The following is a 14,628-nucleotide window of genomic DNA, read 5'->3' on the forward strand; positions in this document are numbered from 1 at the left end:
TGCCAATGGCGTACACCAAAACGTCACTGCGCCATTTTTAGGCGCCAACACAAGATAGACACAATCAACGGATACCCTTATTCATAAGATGCGATCTCGGCCATCGAAGTTCGCCACTGAGCCGGCAAGCTCGTGGCAAGTTTTAGGCGACCAGCCAAGACGAGCCTAATAGCATCACATGTTATTTACCTGCGGAAAGCCTCTCAGTTTTAACTTTCCACACGTAGAAAAGTGCTACAGGTGTTCCACGAAAACACTCGAGACATCAAAACATGTCACAAACAGGGGGATACTCATCAGGGTATTGGTCTGGCGGTTTACAACGTGCGGCGTGCAATACGCCCATTACATGAAAGTGTCATAAAAAAGTGCGGTTAGTAATGGCAAGAAGTAATGGTGTAAACGTATCCTTCATTACAGAAACATAATTCCAGGCGTTACCCGTTACTCCTTTCTTCCACTACTCAATCGTTTACACTTCCTACGAGACCAGGGTACGTTTTGTTGCGACTTGTATAAATAGGTCTCACCTATTTCCACCAAAGGGGAGTTTTTGTGAGAGGAACAATACAACATCCAGAAATCATCTGATAGCTTTTCATTCAGCTATCCAGTTCAACTTTCTGATACAAGTCCAGAAACAACCACACTTCCAGAATCAACTATTCTGGTCTCAACACTTTCTTCGCTTCCCTCCCTAAGACCAACCCTTCTCCTTCACTTTGTGACCGAAGCAAGCCTGGAACAGCCATTTCTTGGTTTAGGCCAGGATTGTACAGATTGATCTCTCGAATCAAAATTACTCCCGTGCAGTGCATTGTTTAGGGTTTAGAATAGTTTCTCTTCCACACACACAAGAAATTACCAAGACCAGCAGAAACGGTTTTCACCCATAAACACTTGGCTATTCAACATTCCTTTAATTCTTCGTCATTCCAAGTACTTCAGTGATTCTGAACGTGTTCAACTCAGCATCATTGTTGTTGAAGATTCGTATCCATAACAACAAGAAAACATATGAAAACCATATGTTCTCAATCATTGTTTTACAGTCTCATAATATTATTACACAACATCAAAGTCCAATTATACCACAACTTCGACAATAATACTACGGTGATATGTATCACTCTCTCTTAGTCAATACTTCCATCTCACATGAAAACCACTCCCCCTTACACAATGATCCGTAAACCATATGTATGTAGTGTGAACTACCAAATAATTCTCCTCCTTTTTGACAATATAAATTGGCAAAGGTACGAAAACTACGGGGCCATTATGAAATTCTCAAAGAGATAATTCGTGACTAAAAAAGAATATATCAACTTTGTTTCGATGATTTCACATAGTCGAAACTTAGTTTATTCATCAAGGAATTTATAAAAATACAAGATAACTCCTACAATATTACACAGCCGCACTCCCCACAAAGATTTGGCAATTAAGCACAATTTAATTAAGAAGTCTCCCCCGTAAAATGTCATTCCCTAAAGAACAACAAGAGCCACCTTACTTTTACAAGAAAAGAAGGATTTCTTTGGACATTAAAAAATTACATGAAACATGAATTTGTATACAGAAAACTCGAATAAATTAACCACAAGAATACCTTATTGATTAATTTAATTGGAAATGCTCAACATAAGAAAACTTACGGAGCCATACAATACTTTCACATAAAAGTGGATCAGGGAAAGATCAATACTGCGGAATATTCAAAAGTTTACTCTATCTTTTATCAATATTTGCATAAAGACATAATAGACTTAACTTTTGAGCATATATGAGATAATCATAGTTCACGGACATAAACACACATATCCCATAAAATATTTTTTCAATATATAAAACCAATAACGATTAATACTACAAAATCATCTTACAAATAAATTAGAATTTAAATAAATAAATCTAAAACTTTGCAAGATGAAAATCGTTGGCAATAGCTATGTGTAATCATAATATTTGCTATTCCAAACCCTAATTTCCTTCTTAATCACAAGAATAAATTCTCATAAGAAGTTTCCTAGACAAAATCAACTCCTAAGAACCAAAAAACAAACTCAAACTAAAGTCAACAAACAGTTTCGGAACCTTCAAGATTCTTAATACCTTTGAGCTTGTGATTGACGACATCTACTTCTTCTGTGGATAAGATACCCTCATTGAGAAGATCTTTAACACGTGTCTTCATGAGAACAATGTCAGAGTTAAAAAAGCGGGGGTATAACAACCACACCCAATATTTAGTTCGGCAATCTGAATAGACAAACTCCAATATACTTTCAAGAGAATCAACCAGACAGTCAGACTCAATCTATATAAAATTATATCAAAGAGTTATATCTCAATTTCTCAATTCAATCTGCAATCGACAAATAGGAATTTGCGAGCCCAGTTGAATAGTAGAAATAACTTGTACGGTATCACAAACCAATATCCAAATGTCAATCAATTCAATCAACAACCCAAAGGTCGGATTCAAGAACTGATTGAACTTAGCGCACAACCTGTGATATTTCTATTATATAACAAAATATAATGTGGAAAAGAAATAAAACAGACACCAGCAATTTTGTTAACGAGGAAACCGCAAATGCAGAAAAATTTCGGGACCTTATCCAGCTTTGAACACCACACTGTATTAAGCCGCTACAGACACTAGCCTACTACCAATGAACTTCAAACTGGAATGTAGTTGAGCCCTAATCAATCTCACACTGATCAAGGTACAGTTGTGCTCCTTACATCTCTGAACCCCAGCAGGATTCTACACACTTGATTCCCTTAGATGATCTCACCCACAACCAAGAGTTGCTACGACCCAAAGTCGAAGACCTGATAAAACAATCTGTCTCACATAGAAAAGTCTATTGGAATAGATAAATAAAGGTGCATAGGAACCAATTGATAAACCAGACTTATATTACCGAAGAACAACCTAGTATTATCAATCACCTCACAATAATCTTAATCGTATGGAAACGAAACAAGATATTGTGGAATCACAAACAATGGGACGAAGATGTTTGTGACTACTTTTAATCTTACCTATCGGAGATAAATCTCAAGCAAATCTTAGCAAAGATAATACTCAATCACGATAGTAGAAGTTCAGAACACGCAACTACAGAGAAAATAGTTGGGTCTGGCTTCACAATCCCAATGAAGTGTTTAAGTCGTTAACCTACATGGTTTCGTGAAAAAGCTAAGGTTAAAGGAGAATCGACTCTAGTCACAACTAGTATCACACAAAAGGTGAGGGAATTAGGTTTCCCAGTTGCTAGAGTTCTCCCTTATATAGTTTTTAAATTAGGGTTTGCAATCTAAGTTACCTTGGTAATAGAGCATTCAATATTCACCGTTAGATAAAAACCTGATTAAATTCAAGCTAATATCTTTCAACTGTTAGATCGAACTTTGCTTGTTATACACAAATTAAATGTACCTTCATTTAGGTTTGAGTAAGCGTACCTAAACGTGTACACTAGGTTTGGCTTAAAAGTAGTTAACCGAAGTTAGCTATATGAACACTCTCATATCAGCCTTATTCATCTTAACCACAACTAGTTCAAATGACTCAAATGAAACTAGTTATAGAGTTGTTCAATTTATTCTCATTGAAGTATACAAGAATACAATTGAAGCAAAATCGGCTTGATTCACTTGAATCAATTAATGAACATTATAGCCACAGTTTGCATAGAATGCATTCCTTATTGTATAAATGTATTATTTCATGAACAAACCGATTTTAGAACTTTAACCACTCAAGTATGCAAACGTGTACGCATACTTAAGTAGACGGACTGAGTTTGGGCTCGCCAGTATGCAAACGGTTACGCATACTTCCAAACACAACAGAAATTACCGGACCCAAACCATTCGCTAGTACGCGTACGGGTATGTGTATTAAGGCTCCCGGAATTTCACAACTAACAGGTACGCATACGGGTATGCATACAATAGTTTCGGTCATGGATCACATATATGCAAGAACACATACTATGTTTATAATCCAATGATGGTTAAGTGTTCTAAACTCTATTTAAATCATTGAAACATTCTTAGAGGATGACAATAGCTATTTTCACGAACTATTAGCATCAAAGCAATTTTCAAGTTATTGAAATAATCATCACGAAACATTCCAAGTCTACACCAAATGATTGTATAACACAAACCATGTAAGATGTTACTCGGCGATTTTCACATGATCGTCTTTTGACTTTCGTCAAGAATATAAGATGAACTTGGTTGAAGCGAAAGCTTACCAACACATATTTCGAGAAATATGTAAGCGAGTTAAACTCAACTAGAAATCTCAAATGTGCATAATCGAATACTATATAGTAATACGACTTTTGTCTCAATATAGGAGATATAGTAAAAAAAGACTTTCCAAGTGATAGGTGAGTTTTAGTCTCCACATACCTTTTGTTAATGAAGTTCCACAAGCTCTCCTTAGTAGTTCTTCGTCTTCAAATGATGAACGTCGTAAAGTCTAATGCTAAACTACACAATCTATCCTAGTATGAGACGTCACTATAAGTAGACTAGAAATCAAGACTTATAGTTTTGATCACTAACATTGACAAACAAGCTTGAGATAGCAACGCTTGCGAGTTTGACCGAGTAGTGCTCTAACAAGAGTTAACCTTTTTCAAATCAGTTCGTAACACATCGAGACTCTTCATAGTATCAACTAGCTGCAGTTTTGCTTCCTCAAAGTATTTAAGAAAATCATGAACCACCTCAGCAGAAACCAATTCATCATGCTCTACATCTTGATGAGTATATGCACAATAGCATGAGACATCAGGATAATCATCAGGATTTTGAGCTTTGACATCATCAGCATCTACTAGGGTTCTTTTCTTCTTCCCTTTGGAACCGTAACCCATACCTTTATCAAGAAACCTTTTCGTAAAATCACAAGTGCGATAAGGAGATAACATTATTGATATGAGAAAAATAACCTAGAGTGAGAACTTCAACTTCAATAGGTTAGGTATATAAGCGGTTTTCTTAGGGAGTATATTTTTAGGGTTTTTTGGAGTCGGTTCGTGACACGTCACAAAGATACCCGTACTAACACAACTTAACCCATAAGAGGAAGTTTAGAAAAGACTGTAAATTCCTTTCAAAGGAAACACAACAAAATTCTTTCTACGTGAAAATTTTCTTTCACAAATCTTAGCTCAATAAATTTTATATACTCATAAGAGGAAAATTTAGAGCACAAGAGTAGCACAAACAACTAAAAATTATATTAACAAAAAAAAAATTCCAAACAAAAATTATTTTGAACAAAATGAAAATACTTATCAAGCGTTGTCTGTGGGCAAAAGTAGCTCAAAAAATATATTTGCCCTCAAGTATACTTGATCATCAGCACATCTTACTCAACAGGATTTTTCAAGAGTAAGGTTTCAATCCTTGTGATTAATTTACACAAGTATGAGCATTATGCTCATTAAATGAACGACGTTCTTGGTTAAACCTCTTTTTCCTTCTAATTCTTTGAGGAAACCCTTTTTCATGTGAAAAAGTATCATAAAACTTATTATAATCAAAGTACAGACTAAGTTTGAATCCTTACCGGACGAAGTTTGTTTGGAGGAATTTGACAGCATGTTGATAAGTTTCTTGTATTGTTCAATGATCAGATTTAGGCTGTCCTTCATATCTCCATTGTTGTTTTCACCTTCTGGTACCTTTCTCACATCTTGAACATCATCCCCCACCTAAGCTTGAGGAGGACCTTTCTGAAATCTCCTTGACCTATTTGTGTTAACGCTACTATTACAAGTTCGAACATTAGACGAGCAGATTGAACTGACTTTCCTGGAAGGATTCACATGGTGGGTACTAAACTAGTAGGTTTAGACATCCGAATGTTAGTTACACCTTTGAGTATTAAATCTAAGGTGTGTTGAAGTCGGCCAAATAGTTGTCATTGAACCTCAATTTGCACTTCCTTTGAACACGTCCTTTTAAATCACAAAAGAGACAAACTTTCTGATCACATGAATTAGAGTGAGTAGGATTAACAACATTGTTAGAGCATTGCTCGTTTGAACCCACCAAGCGTTGGTATGTCAAGCTTGGTTGTCATATTTTAGTGAACCAAAACTCATTTAAATAGTCGCTTGATTATTTACTAGAGTCAACTTCGTATAGGTTAGATAGAAATTTATTAGGATATGAGACTTACAAGTATTACTCGAAGACTTGAAGAATGTGAAGAAGTAAAGAGCTACATCGACGACATCATCCTTCCTCTAGAGGTTAGTAATATTTTGACTTGAACTGTTTCATTCCTAACGTATCTTTCAAGTCGTGCTATATTGGAAACATAACTGTGAAGCTATGAATGATTATACTCTAGTTAAACGTAGTATTAAGGAATTATAATACGAAGTATAATGCCTATCTTTTGAACTTCGTATATAAGATATCGACATAATCGTATGAATGCTATTGTGATTATGTATGGGTATGGGTGAAGATTTCGTCCTAGGAAACAATGTTTTACATTCGTTTAAAGGAAGTACAATTCATAAACTTGTTTTATTTATCGAAAGGGAAATCGCTAGGCTTATTGGTATTGTTATTCATTGCAAATCTTTGGATTACCAATACGTGTATTTAGTATAACCGCTCATAACTTGTTTATGTATATTGGTAAAACCATTCACAATGCCTGAATTATGTATCGGTATAACTTTTATTGGTGAAACCAATCTTAAGTAATCACCTAATATGGTATGATCGATATTTGTAATTGGTGTGACCATTCCTAGTAATTGGATAACCGATCCTAGAACTTGGTGGGACTAATCACAAGATGTGTAATCGATCCTTGTAGTAGGTTAACAAGTTATAGTAATTGGTGCAACCGATCACAAGTAAGTATCATATATAAGTGGTAACCGATCATGGTACTTAGTTATCCATTTTATGGAAACTAGTGTAACCAATCCTAGTACCCACTTGGAGGTAGAACCGAACTTGTGTTTGGTAGAACCGTTAAACCCATGAATGGTGATTGAATGTTTTTGATCAATCACATAGTTCTTGGAAATCAGATGAACCAATTCTAAACTCGTTTGGAAGTGTGGCAAATCGGTTCCAAGATTGTAAATATGAAAAATGATTTACAAAGTAAAGATGTCGACATATTTTGAACATGTGCAGTAATACTTATCTATTATTGTTCAAAGATATATTCCTTAATAACTAAAGGAGAATCCCAGATCGAAATAAATTGAGAATCTTTTAAATAAGGTTTTTAGTTTTATATGCTTTTAATTTCCAGCAATTAAATGCATATCTTTAGAAAATAAAAATTGATAATGTGCATTTACTAATTGGAGATTTTCTTCTGAGATTTCGGTCAATGATTGGACAAAGCATTTCCAGGAATTATGAAAAACGATTTTGGCTTTATTGCATATCTTTGAGAATATTCGGTTTTGGAATTCCTTAGTGTCCAAACTTACTTGGTCTATAAATATTGAAGTTTTCATTTCGAGCAAACTAATCCTCAGAGCCAGCAAAACTACCTAGTTGTGTTGTTACTGGTGGAGTCGTATATTCGGAGAGGAAAGTAACTTAATTAGGTGAAATCTCTTACGACCACTCGCTTTGAAGACTTCGCTGGGATTGAGAAGCTCTACGAGTACCGTTAGTGGGAAACTAGATAATCACAGTTTATTATTAGTTCTTGATTGATTTGATTAACTAACGGTTGTTGAACTTTGATTGCACTTAGTTTGTTTATGCTTGAGAATCTTCTCTTATGATATAAGATTCACTCAAACTAGATCGAAGTAACGACGGGATCTTTAGACTGTTTGTAGATCTAAAGATGTCTTTTGATAATCCATCGTTAACAGACTACGTTCTGTGTGTGATTGATCACAAGAGATTCAAGTTGTTTGTGTGCAGGTGTTTATTGAAGATCTAAGAAGATTTGAAGACAACGAAGATTTCGTATTTGAGTTCATAATCTTTGGTATACACAAAACTTGATCGGTTGGGGATCCAACTATAATCGGTTTATCTTTTGATAGATTGGATTGATTAGTTGAGTAGATCGGCATCAGTATTTAGTATCTTGATCAGATCCTATTATTGATTGCATAGTCTAAACAATTATTTTGGTAATTGTTGAATAGATTGATCTAAAACCCTGACAAAGGAATTTATTGGGATAAAAGGAAGAGCCTTTTGTCAAACTCATATCACGTTGTTTGACAAGAGTTATTACCGAACAGATTTGTTTTTCCTTTACAGTTTGGAATACGAACCAAAGAAACTGTTCCAAGTGCGTGACTTATTGCAATTTGGAGGCGCAGGGATACTGAGGGAACTAGGTGAACTATAGGTTTAGTTGCTTGGTCTCAATTATACGAAGTTGGTTTAGATTTTGTATAGCGTCTTAATTCTGAGAGTACTCAATTCTGGACAAGGTCCCGAGGTTTTTCTGCATCTGCGGTTTCCTCGTTAACAAAATCTTGTTGTGTCTTTTACTTTTCAATTTTCGTAATTATAATTAGAACTAAAATACACAGACGTTAGTTCTTAATTACTTGATAGCAATCCTATAGTGTTTGGTTAAGTCCGAACCTATTATCAAGTAATCATACTTCATTGTTGTATTGTCTCGATCTTGTATCCATAGTCAATTACGCAAGTTATCTTGTTGTCGTATTGTCTCGATCTCGTATCCATAGACGATCGCACGAAGTGTGAATCAATTCGTTGTATTGTCACTACTCAGTCCATATACAACCATTTTCGGAGAAAGGACTTATAAGTCGAAAAGTTTTAGATTGAGGTATATTTGGGTACCCTCGTCTTTTCAATTGGTATCAGAGAAGGCAAACACGAAAAGATCTAAAAATCTGTGTTTGGTGCGATCCAACCTATAAGAATGAACTCGAATTCTCATGAATCGACTTCAATTAACATACCGCCAAGATTTGACGAAACAAACTATATATGGTGGAAATCTGCTATGAGATCTTTTCTTCAATCACGAGAATTTAATACATGGCTATTAGTCATCGATGGTTATAATCGCCCGAAAGTAGAAAATTCGGAAACTGAGTTTAAACGCTTAGTGGGTTTTTCAAACGAAGAAAAAGCTTTTTCTAAGCAGAATTCAGATGGTTTGAATGCTATTGTACATGCTGTAAGTCGTGATCTACAACATCATGTATCAACATGTCAAACTTCGAAAGAAGCTTGGGATAATCTTCAAATCGTATTCATAGGAAACACATCAGAGAAAGAATCTAGACTTCAAACTCTTACGTCCGATTGGGAAAACCTTCGAATGGATGACAACGACACTTTTGAAGAGTTTCATATTAAACTCTTTGAGATAATTAATGCTTCTTTCTCACTTGGAAAGACTATTTCTGAAAAGGATATAGTATGAAAAATTCTCAGATCGTTGCCATCTATATGAGTCTAAGAAGCATGTAATCAATGAATCCAATTATCTTTCATATTTATATAGAAGTTCTCTTGTTGGAAAACTAAAGATATTTGATCAGGAGTATCTGTCTAAGCAAAAAGACAATCTGGCCTACAAAGCCGTAAAAAAGGTTCCGATTCAATGTCCGGAAAACACCCAAGATCAGGAAGATCAAAATGCTGAAGATGAAGCTAAACTAAATCATCATTTGTCTCTTATTACTCAACGATTCAATAAATTGTTGAGACACCGAAAAAGAGAATCCCCTGTGTCGAAAGGAAAACATATTTCTTCACATAAACATGAAGACACTTAGGATGATGATGATATTATTCCTCAATGCTACAAGTGCAGAGGATTTGGTCATATTTCTCCAGATTATCCAACTAAGGATACTCAGTGGAAGAGAAATGCATATACTGCCACACTTGACTATTATCCTAATGAGAATAATCAAGTTGTTGTGACAGACAATGTTGCAACCATTGCATAAGTCTATGACTCTGAAACACTTTCAATAGTGGATACTCAAGAAGAGTTCACCTCTAAGATTTTTCAACAAGAGTTTCCTTGTGAAGATAAAAGAAACTTGTTTCTTAAATCTGAAATCAATGAAATAAAATCATCACTTGATCAAATCAAAGCAAGTTATCTGGATGATAAAGTAAAACTGAACAAGCGTCTTGTGAAAATCGAACTCTCTCGACACTCTGAGAAAGAACTAGTATCTACACTCATTCATGACATCAATCGTTGTCAAGATGAAATCAGAAAGTTGAAAGCAGAGAAAAATTAAGAGATAAACTTGTGTGCTCAACGAAATCTAAACTTGATATATAGGTATATCAAGGAACAAGAAAACATGGTTGAATAAACCTACAAAACCTAAGGGTTGCAATCGAAATAATTCTGGGATTTGTTTCCGATGCAGACAATGGGGGCATCAGCAAAAACAATGCTATGAAATCTTTCCGAGATAAAAAAAGGTCAAGATCTGCTAGATCAAAAATCACCTCTGAAAATCAATGTAAAAAATTGAATAAAGTGATTTTTTATTTTTATTTAAAAAAAAACTATTGGATTATTATTATTATGAACAAAAGAATCAAATACAAGGTACAATGTCAATGGAGGGAAACCTATCAACAAGCTCGGCACCAACTCCTTTTTGAATTGCCACACCTAACCTATGAAATAAAAAGCAATGAACCAAAATCTTACATCAAATTTGAGCAATGAACCAAACAGTTCAAACATAATGTCTCTTCAAATCTGTAAGAGTGTTGAAATCTTCAAGGGAAGAAAATTCAACAACCGAAAAATGAAAACCTAATTGGTTATCATGTATCCTTACTTGTTACCCTCAAAATGTGCACAGTGAGGATATAAATGTAAATATTTGGATAAAAATATTTCTAAAATTGATTTTTCGATTAAGAATTTAGTTGAAATAATATTCTCAAAGATTTTGGGGAAAAGTTCTTGAACTTATAAGAGGAAAAATCTCTTACTTTATTTTATAGAGATTTGACAGAATGTCTACCTCTAGCTGCAACTCTCGCAAAACCGAAAAAACTCTGGACTATATTGTTTCCTAACAAGAAACTTCGTCTCGAATCTTCTGATGGTGATTCAGATTCATCTCCAGAACTTCAGCAAGATGTTCCTAACGAAGAAATCTCTTCAATCAATGATAATCTTCTCAAGAACCTTTCACTAAAATTAGATCTAATCTTGCGTGAAGTAAGGAACATGGAAAAGGATTTGCCAAAGGAAGTAAATGAAGTCAATGACAATGTTATTAGTCTTGAATCAAAATTAGTGATCATAGAAGATGATTGGAATGTTGTGAAATCTTCTGATCCGGTTTCAACTTTGAAGGAAACTCTAAAAGGATAAAATTAAAGATTCAAAAAGGGGGAAATAGACATTAGTTTTAGATATTTTTCAATAAAAGTCTATTTTGAGTAAAACTATCTATTTTTTTGAATAAAATTATTATTTTATATTATTGCTATGTGTTTATGAGATGTCTGATTTCGGTTTTCATAACCTTAATATTCGATCTCATATTGTGTGAACCCTTATGGTTTGGCTGACTTTTTAATTTAGCAGGATTGATTTCTAGCCCATGTTGGTAGGCTTTATCAAAGGATCATAAAGGATTCCGATTGAAACTCATGTGTGAAAAAGTCACAATATGTTGAATCGTTTTTTGTTTAGCATAAAAGCATATGTGTTTCGGGGTTTCAAATTTTGCATCGCATTAGTTAAAATCGATTTTCAACCTTTCTCTGGTAAAGATTGCTTTTTTGTTGTTATTCTTTTGTCTTGCGAGAGGATGACAAAACAACGGGGGAGAGTTCTATCTTGAACTAGCACTTAATGGTATATCTTTCTGGGGTGAAGAGGATGCGGAATTTGAGGTAACGAATTTGTTAGTTAATCGTTTTCCTGTTTAAGAAAAGCCTGATTTTATTGCATATATTTTGCTTTTGCTTAACAAAATTTCAGTACAATTGATGTTTATTCCATTATGTGTGTGTGTGATTCAATTGTTTCCGGTTGAGAAAAAATATTTTTATCTTGCTTTATTGTTTGGTATCAATTGTTTAGGCTTAACGAAATTTCGGTGCCATTGCAGTGCTATAATGTCTTTGTTGTTTCAATTGCTTCCGGTTGAGATAAATAATTATGAAAGTTTATTTATTTGGTTTGTATGAATTGTTTATGATTTAACAAAAAGGTTTTCGGGATCAACTGTTTAGTCCAATTCGATTCTGGATAAGAGAAACTAAGTTAAATTCTTATCTTAGTTAGACTTATCAAAGTGGAGGATTCGGTTATTCAAGTCTAATCGAAAGCCTTAACAAGAAATACTAGTTAACTAACCTAGTACTTGTCTTGTTTAAAGTGAAAGCTCTAAGTTATTGTTCGAATAATTAGAACCTGATGAGAAAAATAAAGTTAATTCTGATCTTTATTTTGGTCTTATCAAACAAGCGATTGTATTTGTACAATCGATTTAGTAAAATAACTAAGGTGCTTAGTCAATTTTTAATTTGCTAAACAATTAGGGAAAATTGCTTCAGTTAATTGTTTCTTTGGTAACATATCAAAATAAAATTAATTTGTAATTTTGTTTTTGATATTGGTTATCTAAAATGGTGTGTGGAACCCTCGTGCTTAACTCTTATAGGTTGCAAGTCTTTTAAGATTTGTAAGGTCCTTTCGGTTTGTCCTTTATTTGCTCGTACCTTTGTCATTTTGTGACAAAAAGGGGGAGAAATATATGGAGTAAACAAGTGTTTGGTATCACTAAGGAAAGGACAATGGTGCTTAAACATTATATCTAACGAAAGAGTAAAGCATAGACTAAGGGGGAATAACATATCATATTGATAGTTGAGGTTATCTTAACTACAAAGGGAATAACAAAGACGTGCGGATTGAAAATCTACCCATCTTACCTTTAGGGGGAGTATTAGCTTTGTTATTATAATGTCAACAACGGCATTTATGGATTGAATATATACAAGTAATTGAGTTGTTGAAACTTGGAATCAAGCGCATGTATAATGAATTCTTGTAATCTTTTTATCCATATGATGTAAGAGTTTTGTCACTAAAATTGACAAAGGGGGAGATTGTTAGAGCATTGCTCGGTTGAACCCACCAAGCGTTTGTATGTCAAGTTTGGTTGTCATATTTTAGTGAACCAAAACTCATTTAAAGAGTCGCTTGATTATTTACTAGAGTCAACTTCGTATAGGTTAGCTAGAAATTTATTAGGATATGAGACTTACAAGTATTACTCGAAGACTTGAAGAATGTGAAGAAGTAAAGAGCTACATCGACGACATCATCCTTCCTCTTGAGGTTAGTAATATTTTGACTTGAACTGTTTCATTCCTAACGTATCTTTCAAGTCGTGTTATATTGGAAACATAACTGTGAAGCTGTGAATGATTATACTCTAGTTAAACGTAGTAGTAAGGAATTATAATACGAAGTATAACGCCTATCTTTTGAACTTCGTATATAAGACATCGACATAATCGTATAAATGCTATTGTGATTATGTATGGGTATGGGTGAAGATTCCGTCCTAGGAAACAATGTTTTACATTCGTTAAAAGGAAGTACAATTCATAAACTTGTTTTATGAATCGAAAGGGAAATCGCTAGGCTTATTGGTATTGTTATTCATTGAAAATATTTGGATTACCAATACGTGTGTTTAGTATAACCGCTCATAACTTGTTTATGTATATTGGTAAAACCATTCACAATGCCTGAATTATGTATCAGTATGACTTTTTGAAAAGCGGGGGTCTAACAACACCACCCAATATGTCGCTTAGCAATCAGTATGGACAAACTCGAATATAATTTTAAGAGAATCAACGAGACTCAGTCAATTAAAAGCATATCAACGAGTTATATCTCTCTTCTTGATTTGATTTACTTAATCAAGAACTGCGAGTTCTAATCAAATACAAGGAAATAACTTGGATGGTACCAAAGACCAATATCCAAGGATCAATCAATATCAATCAACAACCAAATGTTGGATTATTTTAATTTATGATCTAAACGCACAACCTGTATTATTTCAATTATATAAACAAATACAATGTGGAAATAAAAATAACACAGACACCAGAAAACATTTTAACGAGGAAACCGCAAATGCAGAAAAACCCCGGGACCTAGTCCAGATTGAACACACACTGTATCAAGCCGCTACAGATACTAGACTACTCCAAGCTAACTTCGGACTGGATTGTAGTTGAACCCCAATCAGTCTCCCACTGACCCAAGGTACAGTTGTACTCGTTACGCCTCTGATCCCAGTAGCATACTATGCACTTGATTCCCTTAGATGATCTCACCCACAACTAAGAGTTGCTACGATCCAAAATCGCAGGCTTTGACAATAAACAAAATCTGTCTCACACAGACAAGTCTATCAAAGGATCAATTTGTCTCCCAAAGATAAACCCTAAAATGTTTTGTTCCGTCTTTTGATAATAGTCAAAGTGAACATGAACCAATTGATAATCCGGTCTTATATTCCCGAAGAACAGCCTAGAGTTATCAATCGCCTCACAACAATCTTAATCGTATGGTAG

This window comes from Papaver somniferum, chromosome 11 (assembly GCF_003573695.1).
Source record: "Papaver somniferum cultivar HN1 chromosome 11, ASM357369v1, whole genome shotgun sequence".
Classification (NCBI taxonomy): Eukaryota; Viridiplantae; Streptophyta; class Magnoliopsida; order Ranunculales; family Papaveraceae; genus Papaver; species Papaver somniferum.